Here is a 13220-nt window from a genome sequence, read left to right as displayed (position 1 = left end):
AACGGGATTAGCTGAGTGGACAGCAGAAGTCTATCATTGCTTATTGATTTCTTCTGATTCCCATCAGCCCATCAGGGCAGGACATTCTGTGAGTGGCCCCAGTGGGAATCACTGCTACCGGCCGGGGTTAATGTATTGTAGCTAACATATCTGAGAAGGTTCAAAGCAGGCACCAATCTTTCTGTGTCAGGAAAAGTCGAATAAGTCAAAGCTATCAGGGGCAACAGATGCTTCTGTCTCTTCCTCTTCGGTGTAAAATATACTCTGACTCTATCTCAAGTGAACTACTTGGCGTCGAGTCGGATCAATTGAGTTTTAAGACAGCAGTGTTGAGCAACAGTAAACAGAAGGGGTGTTCTTTTCTTTCCTATGGCCATTTTTTGTGTGTGAAACGAAACAGTGAACGTATTGGCATTTTTTCATATCCTTGGCTAGATCTTTCCTGTTTAACCCTAAAGCGCGGGGTTAATTGAATGGTGAATTGCTTTGTGCTGTAGTCACGCTGAAGATTCCACAGCATTTGAAAACTTAAAAGACAAAATACAATAACCCGTACAGACCAGTCACAGCTATTTGTGGTCCCCAGGTGCATTCAGCTCGATTTTTTAATTAGGCTGCGTGTCACCTACAGTGCAGCCAGTGGCATACCCTAGGAATTATGGACATAGCTAAGATAGCTTTCTCTCTACAAAGAACAAGTAAAAATCAAACCTTAAAGAGTATATATATTTCTGCCTGCCTCCTTCCAGCCATCTTATTTTAAAGATCCAGCATAGAAATTGCAGTTCAAACAATTATGCAAAGGTTTTCTGATGCTATATAATTAACATGACTCTGCATGGCTGACTCTGCATCTTCCAGACCTGATGATACAGCTGGGCACATTGGATAAGTCTGTTGTAGGTCCAATAAAGAATAGGCTAAGCTGGGCTTTCTTTGCTTAGTTGTGATGACCTAATTAGCCTCGTATGGCCATTTTTAGTTTGAATTTTCACAATAACATTTTCATGGTATCTAATTATGTCCTCATGAGCATAATTAGATTCCCTGTTGAAAAGAGTGAGTCAGCCAAAAACATTTTTTTTACTAAGCACAGCAACTTCCATAACAGATCGGAGGCTTAATATGGATTTTAACTCTGAGGAGTGCAAATGTGTTTGATCAGCAAAATATAGATAAATATTTTGGCACAATATGTGCTTCTCAAAAAAAAAAAGTCTCTTGTATTGATAATACATTTAACCAATGAAAAGCTCTTGGTGTTCAGATGGCATTAGCAAATTAAATATAGCTTGTAAGGTTGAAAACAAGAGGCAAAAAGGTTACACAGGTTGTTTGTGCACAAGATTTCTCTTTTGCTTGTGACTGAAACTGTCTTGCTGAAACTAACAAGGCCTTCCCTGAAGATGCTGTCTGGACAGTACTATATGTTGTATCAAACACTGTGTATGTTTAGTCACTCATCTAGGACATCTTCACAGATGTGCGAGTTTCCTATACCATGTGCACTATTGCACACACTGGATTTTGCTGGATTTTGCACTGTTCTGAAAACAAGCAACACTCTCTCTCTCCTCTTCAGCCCAGAGGATCATGGCATCCATCATTTTCCTTTTTTTCAAACTCGCTCCAATCCTGGTCAAGAGAAGGCAGCTGTGGATTTTGCATTTTAGAGAATGTTTTATTTTCTTGTTTGCCCAGAAAGTTTCATTCTTGTTTTTTTTTTACCTAAAAATATTCAAATTTCTTTAATTCTTGTAAAATATAACGTGAGCTATAATGTGCCATGATATTTTAAAATGAGCATATATGTTACAAAAATAATAAAAATTTCTCAGTGAAGTATTTTATATGTTGCACTGAGTTTTTAATGATCTGCCCATGATTGCATTCTGTTTTTATTTACACTTTGCACAGCCTCTTTAAAGTTGTACACCTTTAAAGCTCAGTTTTTAATTACTTCCATTTTTCTCTGTCACAGATGACAGCACCGCTGTCTTCTTTCCTTGGGAGTAAGAGATGGAAAAAAATAGAGATGCTAACAGAAGATAATAATCTAGGGGAAGCTGACAGCAGTTCACCCTCAATGGTTCAGATGTCAAAGGCTAAAAGAGGGTCACAGAAATTAATAATAACGTTTGTGAAAAGACATGTTCAAGGTTTAAAGCTGTACCTCCGGATGCAGCTGTGACAGGACCATAAGAATTAGTCCAATTAAAAGTGGTAATTGCTTTGCTAATTTCTCCGATTAATTTCTCAGAGTATAGGAAAGAGTGGGAGCATAATTGGCGAAATGCTTTAACCCTTCAGTGTCTTAATTTCTTCCTTTACCTCCTCTTTACTGATGTCTGTGCTCTCTGCATAATAGCTCATCTGCGGTTCCCAACATTAAGTCATCACCTCTGATTTTTCTTGAGCTTCAAAAATATCAGAGTTATTAGCTTTTTTCTGAAACTTTTTTCTCTGAATGTTTTGTCACATAGCCTGTTGGTTTATAATAAATGGCAATTGCAGTCTAATAGTGGGATATACAGCAAGTAAATTCATTTATTCTTTATCATCACGGCAGACAATTAAAATGTAAGGCCCTTCATATTTTTTAAAAGAAAATAAAGAGCCATGAAGCTCTCGCTATTCTCAATTTTCCATCTTTCAAAATAGCAAAGGAGAAAAATTTATACATAATTGTGGGAATGTATTTGTGGGTGGTTGAGTGACATCTGAAAAAAACAAGGAGACATACCATCACCTACTATGGTGCACTAGTGAATGTGGCAGGTCATAGCCTTGTTGCTTTTAGTCTAATACAAGACATTTCACCCTGTTTCAAAGAGCTGATATAGCATCTGTTATGCATCACTAACAATGTAAGTTCTTTTTGAAAGGATTGACATCCGGGAGGCGTCATTGAAGTTGTGGCACATTCATGTCACATTGGAGTAATTTAATAATAATGAGTTTTAGATATGTAAATGGTGTTCACATTTCAAAATTCTTTTTGTGAAAGCTGTCGTAAATGCAATCTGAAAACCAAACAATCATATATGCAAAACCTGCAGTTCTTTCCCTGCAAAACACTGATGCTATGCAAGGTCCTTCATTGCATGAAGGATCTACGGTGGGGTCTACGGTGTGTGATAATTGAGACCATTGGTGGTGATGACACCTGAAAAGGTTTACAAAGCTCCAATTAAAGAGAAGTTATGTACCTTTTGATTTAATTATATTTATATAGTACAAAATAATAACAATAGTCTAGAGTTACTTTATATTAAAAAGTTAAAAACCCTGTACCATTATAGATAGAAACCCAATAAGAAAATGATAAAAGTTTATTTGAATCTATTTAAAGGAAACTTTTGTTTTGTGATGGTGTCTCATCTGCTGACAGTAGCCATTAGCTTAGTAGAAATACTAGCACATAGATTGGTCCTGCTGGTGGTATAATGGTGGGTCCAAGGATTGATACTGTGGATGCCATCCATTAATTTCCCTTCCGCTTATCCAATTCAGAAAGACAGCCAACCTTACCCTAATGTAACCCCTCCTAACCGCATGTCTTTGGACTGTGGGAGCTGTACACAGAGAGAGAACATGCAAACCCCTCATGTAAAACCCCGGGCGAATGGTGTGTTTGAACTAAGGACCTTCTTGCTGTGAGTGCTAACCATCTCAACACTGCACTTTTTAATTTTTTGGTTAAGTTCTATTCAGTTCAGATTCATATATACAGCGCCAAATCACAACATCCATTGCCTCGAGGGGCTTTATATTGTAAGGATGACCTCACAATAATACATACAGAGAAAACCCCAACAATCATATGACCCCCTATGAGTAAGCACTTTGCCAACAGTGGGAAGGAAAAAATCCCTTTTAACAGGAAGAAACCTCCAGCAGAACCAGGCTCAGGCAGTGGCGGCCATCTGCTGCGACCGGTTGGGGTTTCTCAATAATAAAAAAGGAAAAAAGGCTAAAGTTTGGCCACAACATGGCCCAATACTTATGCAATTGTGAAAGCATAAGTATTGGGCCATCAGTTTGTGTTGCAACTGCAACACAAACTGATGGATTTTTTTTGTCATTATCTATATAATCATATGATCCCCTATGAGCAAAGACTTTGGCCCGTACAGCAAGAGATAAAAAGATGACTTTAATATGTTACAGAGATTTCTGCCTCATGTGTAGCTGTTTCTAAATTATATGGCTCATGTTTTGCTAAATGAAGACACATGATCCAGTGTGTCTGTGCCTCATTAATAGTTTCTGGACAGCAATGGATTTTTATGGCACATGAATTGGATACATGTCTTAGATAGGCAGCCAATTTTTGTTGTTAGCAATATCAATCAGTTGACCGTAGGAAAGCTGTAAAAAAAATCATCAGTGTTACCCTTTAAGGATTAAATACCTAGTGCGTTCTGCTTTCAGCTCACCACAGCCACTGAAACCTGCCTCATCATTGCCACGTAAGAATGGCTTTCCCCCCTTATTAATCATCACGTCATTCTGTGGTGACTGGACATTACTATTGCAGGGTCAGCGAGAAGGATTTCCCTCACAATACAGTTGTGCCTGACTTGATTATAGTGCATACACATGTCAGAAAATATTCTGGGAACAAATGAATTTCCTCTTCTGCTCTAGCTGACAAGGTGGTCAGCTCTGTAATTTGTTCCCGTCTAGCTCAAAGTGTTCAGAGTAGGCAGTCCATTGAATTCCCATCCGTCATGGTTAGTTACACGCTTGTCAGCTGCTCTCCCACTGCCCAGCAGTCTAGCCATCACCCCTGACCTGGAAGCATTATATCTAAATCACATTACATGGCCTTGTGTTCTTTAGTTCCCTTTTGAAGTCACCAGAGTGAGACATCTGTCCGGCCCTGTTTGACTTTTCTTCCCACTCAGCCACCACATCTTGATTAGCTGATCTGATTTTGTGCGTGGGTGTGTGTCTGCTTGGGTGTATCTATGTTTGTGTGCGTTCTCGCAGTGTGTGCGTCTATATTTGAGTTGGCAGAGAGGGACTTGTTTGCCGGCTAAGATGATTGATGGGCTGATGGGAAGATAATATGCTGAGAACGACAACCAAAAGGACCTTGAATTCATTCATTGTGACGATAATGAATCTGAGAGAAAATCCTTGTGTTTGTTCATTAGCTATTAAGACTGGATGACACAGCCTTCCTGGCACTGTCAGCCACAGATGTCCCTCACTGAAGGATTCTGCAGCACCTGAGTCCTTCCTGGCTAATAAGGTTGTAATTAGCAGAGCGACAAGAGATGCACAGCCCTGAGACAAGCTTTTCAATTAAAAAAAGGAGAAAAAAATACAAGCGAGCATTTTCTGTTCATTTTTAAATCAAGAAAATCGAAGCTCAACATCTAGTTTTATTCCTATAAGTAACATGTAGCCTCAGAGTGTATGCATAACTTGCAAGTGTGGTGCAAGAGCTCAAGATGAAGCAAATTTCAATCGTAATTTCTGCACAGAATTTAATTCGAACGAATCTGAGAGATTGTTTGTCTAAAATTTGTGACAACACTGACGGGAAACTGGTCTCAGTTCTCTCGAGTCCTTGTAACCTTTAAGTGAATATGGGTGAGTGTACATACAGGAGCGTCCCCTTTCATGTCCTGCGTTTGAGAGTTTTGACCAAGAAGCAGAAGGAAGAAGAGAGGAAAAGTCAATTGAATTTTTTCTTCTTCTTTTTTTTTGCAATGTAAAAGTGAAGGTGGAGCGAGGTGGAGGTGGAAGAAAAGATCTGTGTCTCTTAACACGAGGTCATCACCCTGACCTGCAGCTAGAAACACTGTGCCGTTGGATGGTTTTACTTGTATTCCTCTGGAAAAACTAATTAGCCTCACAGCACTTGACCCCAACCTTCTTTCCACATACAGGCTGAGCACCGTGTGTGTGTGTGTTGCTCAATGTGTTGTCACTTCATTGCATGCTTCCACATGGAAACACAAAATGATTTGTGTGATCAGTACCATTAGGCCAAACAAAACAAACACTGCAGATATGTCTGCTGCCTCAAAGACTTTGCTCACAAAGGCAAAATTTGACATTTAAAAGATCAAAGCTGAGTGCTATCAACTGCACGACAAAATGAGATGCATCACTTCAGTTTCAGCTGGAACTTATTTATTGTGAATGGCAGACGGACGATGAACGTATAAACAAAAAAATACTCCAACCACTTTCTCCATTTCATGCATCTCAATGGTATCTTTGGCAGGTGATAAATATACAACCTTTACACCAGCTAAGGTAGAATGAGCTTTAAGTGGCGTCTCATATTGTGGAAAATATTTTTTACATTTTATTCCACGAGTCGCAGCGAATGGCATAAACCTGATATCATTTGTAAACTTCAGATGTTACCTTTCACTTGAGACATCTTTGATGTTTTTTATTACATCATCTGTTTTTTGTTTTTTTTTACTGTATACATACGGTTAAGGCCGCATGTTATTGTGAGCTGGCATTTGCTGCCCCTGAGATTCCATGGAAATGTGCTGGGTAAAAAGTGAAAAATATCACTCTCTTAGTCTGGAGAAGAAGGCCTGCTAAAGATAGGCTCGCATTCCTGTAAAGGACAGGTGAGGTGAAACCAAGGATAAGGAAATCTTTTCAGTACGAGTCTGTTATTGAGAGAGTAGTAAGACTCGGGTTGTGTCTGGTTTGTTTGCATTTCTTCATCAAACACAAAAAGAGATATACTTGAATAAAAGCAGTCTCCATTTGCAGCTGAGAGGACCATGTGCCTTATGTCTGCATGTGAGTGGATTTACATTTATGTAATTGTGCAGTACTGTGCAAAAGTCTGACACTACCCCTTATTCATTTTTATTTTGCTACCGAGAAATCCAGAGTTGTTATTTTTAAAGTGGTCTTGAGCTATAGTTTTCCAGGCTTTTTCCATACATTTAGTCCAGTCTTTGTTCCTGGCTTTTCAGAGGAATGTTTTTTCTTTTTCTTTTTTTGTTAACTCAGTTAACGCTGACCTATGAGTCAATCAAGCATAAAGAAGAACCTAACAAACCAGTGTTGTGTCTACACGTCACAGACAATTTATCAAATGACTAATTCTAATTCTAAATTTTGTCTTTAGGCTTTTAATTATTAGCAGCCTAGTTACACAATTTAAAAAAAATTCTTTATCTGAATCTGATAAGTTCAACAGCCATAAGGTAGTATTTTTGCACTAATGAGGTGATTCCCGAAGTGCTATTAACTGAAAACTTTGAGGAAACTGGACAAGAAGAGGACAAAAGAAGAGATGACAGGCCTATAAAACGATCTACAGCAGATTAACAATATCTGAAAGTGATGTACTCAAGAAATGGAAAAAAAAAAGTCGAGTCAGGACCTCACACGGGACCCGAGAGACTCATTTGGCCTTTCATTCGATCCATCTGCTGTCAGCTGAAGCCTCATCAGAAATGGCCCCAGTTCAGTAAAAGCAAACCTGGACAGAAAAACACACACTGGTACACTATCAGTCATGGACTGACCTCCCCAGGGCCCGGACCTCAACATTATTGAAGCTGTGTGGGATCGTCTTTTCACAGAGCTGAACAAAAGGTAGTCAACATCCAAATAAGAGCCTTGAATGTCCTTCAAGAAGCCTGGAGAACTATTCCCGAGGACTAGTTAAAGAAAGTTTGCCTAAGAGTTCAGGCTCTGTTGAAGGATACAGGTGGTCATACATTAGAACTGAACAAACTGCCTTGTATACTTTTTTCCACTTGCCACTTTCCTAGAAAAATATAAAGAACAGACGGACAGCTTTTGCACAGTACATATTTCATCATCGTAAACGAATTTGTGATAATTGTGCTGTTTTTTCCAAAACAACACAATTATGGGTATTTTTGTTCCATCTAATTTTTTTTCATACCACATAACTGACAGGCATATTGTATAATGATTGCGTCACAACTAAATTAATGACACACTTGAGTTGAAAACAGAATCTTAAAGTAACTATTTCGAAACAATATTAAACAAAATTTCAGCAATCAGAAATTTAATATCATGCAAGATGGAAAACTTTCTCTAAGGGACAAGTCTGGAAAGGTGCTATTGTTCAAAAATTGAGATAAGTTGTTTGCAAGATAAGATATCAGATAGAAGAAATTGTTCTGTTTTTGCGTCACTGAATTGTATTTCATGCATTTGCAATGTTGTTTTTAGAGACTGTCATTCCAATGAAGTGCCGCTTAATTGAAATAGTAAGTTAAAGCTGTTTTTTTCTTTTTAGTATAATTCCAACCATTTGTCTCAGAGCTTCCTGTAGCTTACCTCCCTATGTGTCTTTATGGACCTTTGAGTATTTGCTCCTATTTCTTTATTCTGGTTGTATCTGCAGGTTTCTGTGTCTCTGTTATTTTAACTCAAATATGTTTTATGTACGTTGAAAGAATAATGTGTCACAGCCGTGACTTTCAGGTTGGCATCAAACCTTTTCGCGGTGTCTGAATGACATACAGTAGAAATTTAAAAACCCCTAGGGCACCAATCATTTTAAGGATTGTGAGTTAGTATCCACATAAACTGAAAATAAACATTTTAATGAATTAAAAAGTGTCTTAGTTATTTAAAAAGTAGGAAATGTTTGCATATTAACCTCAGTTTTCCAATTATGGACAAAAAAACATTTTAACAGTTGGGGACTTCAGACACAGTATTTTTGCATGTCTTGACACGCAATATTACATTTTAGCACATTTCAATTCACTTTTATGGAAATGCTGCATAGCACCTTATTGACACCAATAGCCACATTACATAATAAAAGACAATTTATTCATTTATTTATTCTTTTCTCAAACTTTCAGAAACACCAAGAAGCACACTTTGTACAAATAAACAAACATGATGGGAAATTATCTCAAAGTGAAAGCTATAATCTTTCAAATAGTGACCCTACAAGATTCCCAGTTTTTCCCAGACTGTTTTGTAAGCAATCAACTCTTTTCAAGGTCAATTAATGTATACTATGGGCATAAAGCAATAGTACTAAAGTTATTTTAGTACTTCCATTCTTTGGGGACCAATTTCTAACCACTTGTTATGAAACGTGTGCAGAAAGGACTTACTCCAAATGGCCAGCAGTGGGGACAACTCAAAAAAAGCAAGTCAGGTTGTATAGATATTATGTAAACAATCCTGTAAACACTTTCATGATTAGTGTGAATTGCTATTTTTGACTCTTATCAGGCATGATGTTGATTTTGTGAATAAGGGTAATTTTTTGAATAAAATAGACAATGAAGCAGAAAATGATGCGACTACCTTGTCACTGACATGTAGCTACTGTATGAGTGTGCCGTACGCTCGGTTTCTAGAGGTGTTTTCACACCTGCGCTGTTAGCTATTCAGTCCATTTAAATCGAACTCTGATTCATTTCCCCCTCGAAGCGATTCCTTTGTGCACATGTGAAGACGGTAATCAAACTCGGGTACAGGACAAAACAAATGCACCAAGACATGTTGGATGAGGCGGTCTTGGTCTTTCCAAATGAACGCCACAATAGTTTACTTTATGATGAGATTGTTATCCAACTTCTATCCAACCCAGGTGTATACCTCAAGTTTGAGCTAAATGCCTTCCTGTAGCCAGGTATGCTTTGAATTCTGAGTACCACAGATGTGCAGAGTTCACAAATTAGCAACGAGCCATAAAATCAATGTTAATTCTCCATGCAACTAGTCTAGAACATGGCACCTTCTTCCCGTGTTTACTTTTGTCATGCTCGGCACACAGCAAAATTCAATTCAATTCAATTTTATTTATTTAGCAGCAATGCACAATGACAGTTGCTTCAAGGTGCTTTATATTTTAAGGTAAAGAACCTACAATAATACAGAGAAAACAACGACAATGAGATGACATGTCATTAAAATTTCTCTCCTCTTTCTATTGATATGTGACACATTAATGTAAAATACAAAGGCATTAAAATGTTACTTGGCTCAGTCCAAACAAGACCGAAAATGTTCTGTGAGACAAAGAATTCACTTCCACCTGCTTTGTAGATGTCCTTTACACAAGAGGATTAGGGCCACTGGAAAAAAAAGTGACTTTTTTTCTTTTTCTCCAGAATTCTGAGGAAAAAAAACTGAATTCTGATATTAAAGTCAAAATGTAATCTCGGAATTCTGACTTTTTCTCAGACTTCTGAAGAAGAAGAAAAAAAAGACTTGCCCACTTTTTTTCCAGTGGCCCTAATCCTTTTCTGTCGTCCTCACACTACCAGACCAAATAAAAAATATATACATATATTGATTTCTATGCTTAATCTTATTAGATTCTTAATAACCTGCTGTGATTGGTTTACTGATATTAACACGGTTTACGTCTCTGTTTTTATGTGTGCGATCGAATGGAATCCACGTGTCAACCAAAAAGAAAGAAAGAAAGAGTGTCCTTAAACCCACATTCACTAGTAACAAGAATACACACACCACTTCTAGCTTCTTCTATTGTGGTGCTCTGAGTCCAAGGCCATGTGCCATTCAGGCTGAGCTCTCACGACTTTCATCCAAATCTCTGTCGCCTTCAATTAGTATTTAACTCATGAGACTCAGTCAGTGTTTCCTTGTTCACCAAAATAACTGGGAATTCAATTTCTCCCTGCCACGCTCTCACAATAGGCAGTGGACTGGGTTAAAGACAACCTCAAAATGATACAGAGTCCTTGCAATCATCTGCTCCTCCAGTCTTCCTCTGTCCTCCAGTGTTTTGTTTTTTTGTCTTTTCCGTGCTCTCCGTTTCCACTCATTCATGTCTTCATTGGGCTGTTGAAGCAGATCTTACAAATTCAATTTCCGAATCTTCAACAATGTTAGAGAGTGTCTCCTTCTTCTTTTTTGTCATTTTAAACATGAAAACCTACGCCTGAAAATGAGCAGCAGGAAGAACAGAAGAACGCGCATCAGTGATTCAGTGAGAACCCTGCTGGCAGATTGTGTCATGGACTCGACAAGTATTCACCGTTAACCCAAGTTTTGGTGAATTATAAACAAATTAAGTGGTAATTCTGAAAGAATTAGTCGATCATAGATTATTATTATGCTCACAGATTACATTTTTAATAGGACATTTTACGGCTAACAAAGTCTCTAGTTTGAGCCTGTTATGTACAAACTAAATATTTTGGGGTTGCAGAAAGACATTTTAAGATGTCCCTTTAAGCACTGGGAAAAATTCTGTCTTTATAAACCAAATGCAGACTTAAAAAAAAAAACATTGATTACATCATATAAAATTTATCTTTTTACTCTTTTGATGTAGTGCTTAAAATTTCTGTCTATAGATTTTCCATTTTTTGAGTCATTTTTAGCTAGCGTCTCAAAAATAAGTTCATAACTTTTTCTCTTTCAAATATTTAGAAATAACAACTCGTGCAGGCAGCAGAACATACTCTTTGCAAACTTGTGATTTTATTGTGTGACGATTTTTATTCTGATTTTACATTTATTTAAAAAAAGTTTCTATATTTTAGCATTATTGATGAGTTGACGGTAGATAGAGACAGGAAGTACAAGGAGAAAACGTGTAACAAAGGATCTTTTCAACTGTCACCACACATATATATACTATTACCACTGTGCCCTCTGATTTGTCACAGTCTAAGCATCATGTTCTCAGTCAAATCGAAGGATTCTTTTTCAATTCCCCTGCATCACATTGTGCAGAAAAGCGCACAATAACAGAACTATAAGCAGCAAAGGCAGCCATGAACCTGCAGGGCTGTGGACGTGTTGCCCTGCTGTTTATTTCATCACAAAATGAAGAACAACTCAGAATAAAACTTACCTATACTACCTGCTGATTTAATAGCTTCCTGTGGAAAACAATAGATTCTGTTAAGTTTAGGTTGCTGGGATGGATCATACTTCAAGTATATGTGTTCACAGTTTTGAACATACAGAGATTTATTTTGGTTCAGCTAAATATCTGCTCCACCGTCATCAACCCCACATACATGCACATATGTGACGTCGGGAAATATCACATGTTTTATCTTCAGAATGTGCTTTCTCTTCAATATAATGTAACAAAAGAAAGAAACTTTCATCACAATGTTCAGGATTCTTGCTCTGTAATCTGGCTAATTGATGATCAAGATCAAACTAAACTGCCAACATTAATAATATTGTGTTAATAAATGTGTTGTTTTGGTTCTCCTCATGTCTTCTGATTGTGAGTGACTGGACAGTGTGCTGCTGCTTTTCCTCATATTGCTATATTGTTATTAAATATATATAGTTGTCGTTGTTGCCACACTGTTTTCATGTGAGGGATGATGTTGTTGAATGTCTTCCACAATACGTTTAATTTGCGGGTTAACTCCCACATAGTCCACAGTTTCTTTACTGCTTGTTTGCAGCCTTGAACACTATATAATACTCAAACTTGGTCTGCAGCAACGTTGCTGCAATCTTCTGCAAGTAAATAACAACTCGAGAGTCTTCATGTGGAATGGTCCATACTGCCATGGTTATACGCACGCTTTTTAGCGCTTTCTCCTTTTCAAGCTTTGCAGGGCCACGTGCCATTCAAGGTGAACGCGCCTCTGCAGTAGGTATCTGCTTATGGACACAGACGTTACAGGCTATAACAACTGTTGAATCAGTCATTCAAATCATCTATCTAATGGAGTCCATCTAGTAGTAATCACTATCCCATTTAATCAGCAAATGATTGTCTTTAATTGCCTTGTACTAAACTATCAAAAACATAATAAAGAGTCTAAACTTCTCAAAACAAATGCATACATGTAACAAGACCACAGATACATGCACATACACACATACTGGTCCATCAAACCGCTCTCCATCTGTATATCCAAGGGTCTCCTGTGACCTTCCTCCCAACAAGGCCAAGGGATATTCATACTGATTTATTCAAAGGGACGGTTCTCATTCAATTTTCTCCATATTCATAAGCGTGTTTCGCACCCCCGCTCTCGTTTTCCTTTTCAGCTTTAAATTAAAGGTACAGGAACGAGCTAGGCCTTTCATCTAGGGCTGGGGGTGGAGGGGCGTGGGAGGAAAGCAAAGGCGTGTGTGTGAATGTGTGTGTGTGTGTCTGTGTTGGGTGAGGAGAGGTGGAGCGGCGTGGGGGGACGTCGGGCAAAGGGAGGAGAGGGATTGCTAGTGGTGAGACTCTCTCCACTCTGTATTTATTAGCCCCCACTCCC

The sequence above is a fragment of the Haplochromis burtoni genome, unplaced genomic scaffold (genome assembly GCF_018398535.1).
Source record: "Haplochromis burtoni strain Fernald_Lab_line unplaced genomic scaffold, NCSU_Asbu1 Contig_333, whole genome shotgun sequence".
NCBI classification, from domain to species: Eukaryota; Metazoa; Chordata; class Actinopteri; order Cichliformes; family Cichlidae; genus Haplochromis; species Haplochromis burtoni.
This window is presented reverse-complemented; position numbering follows the sequence as displayed.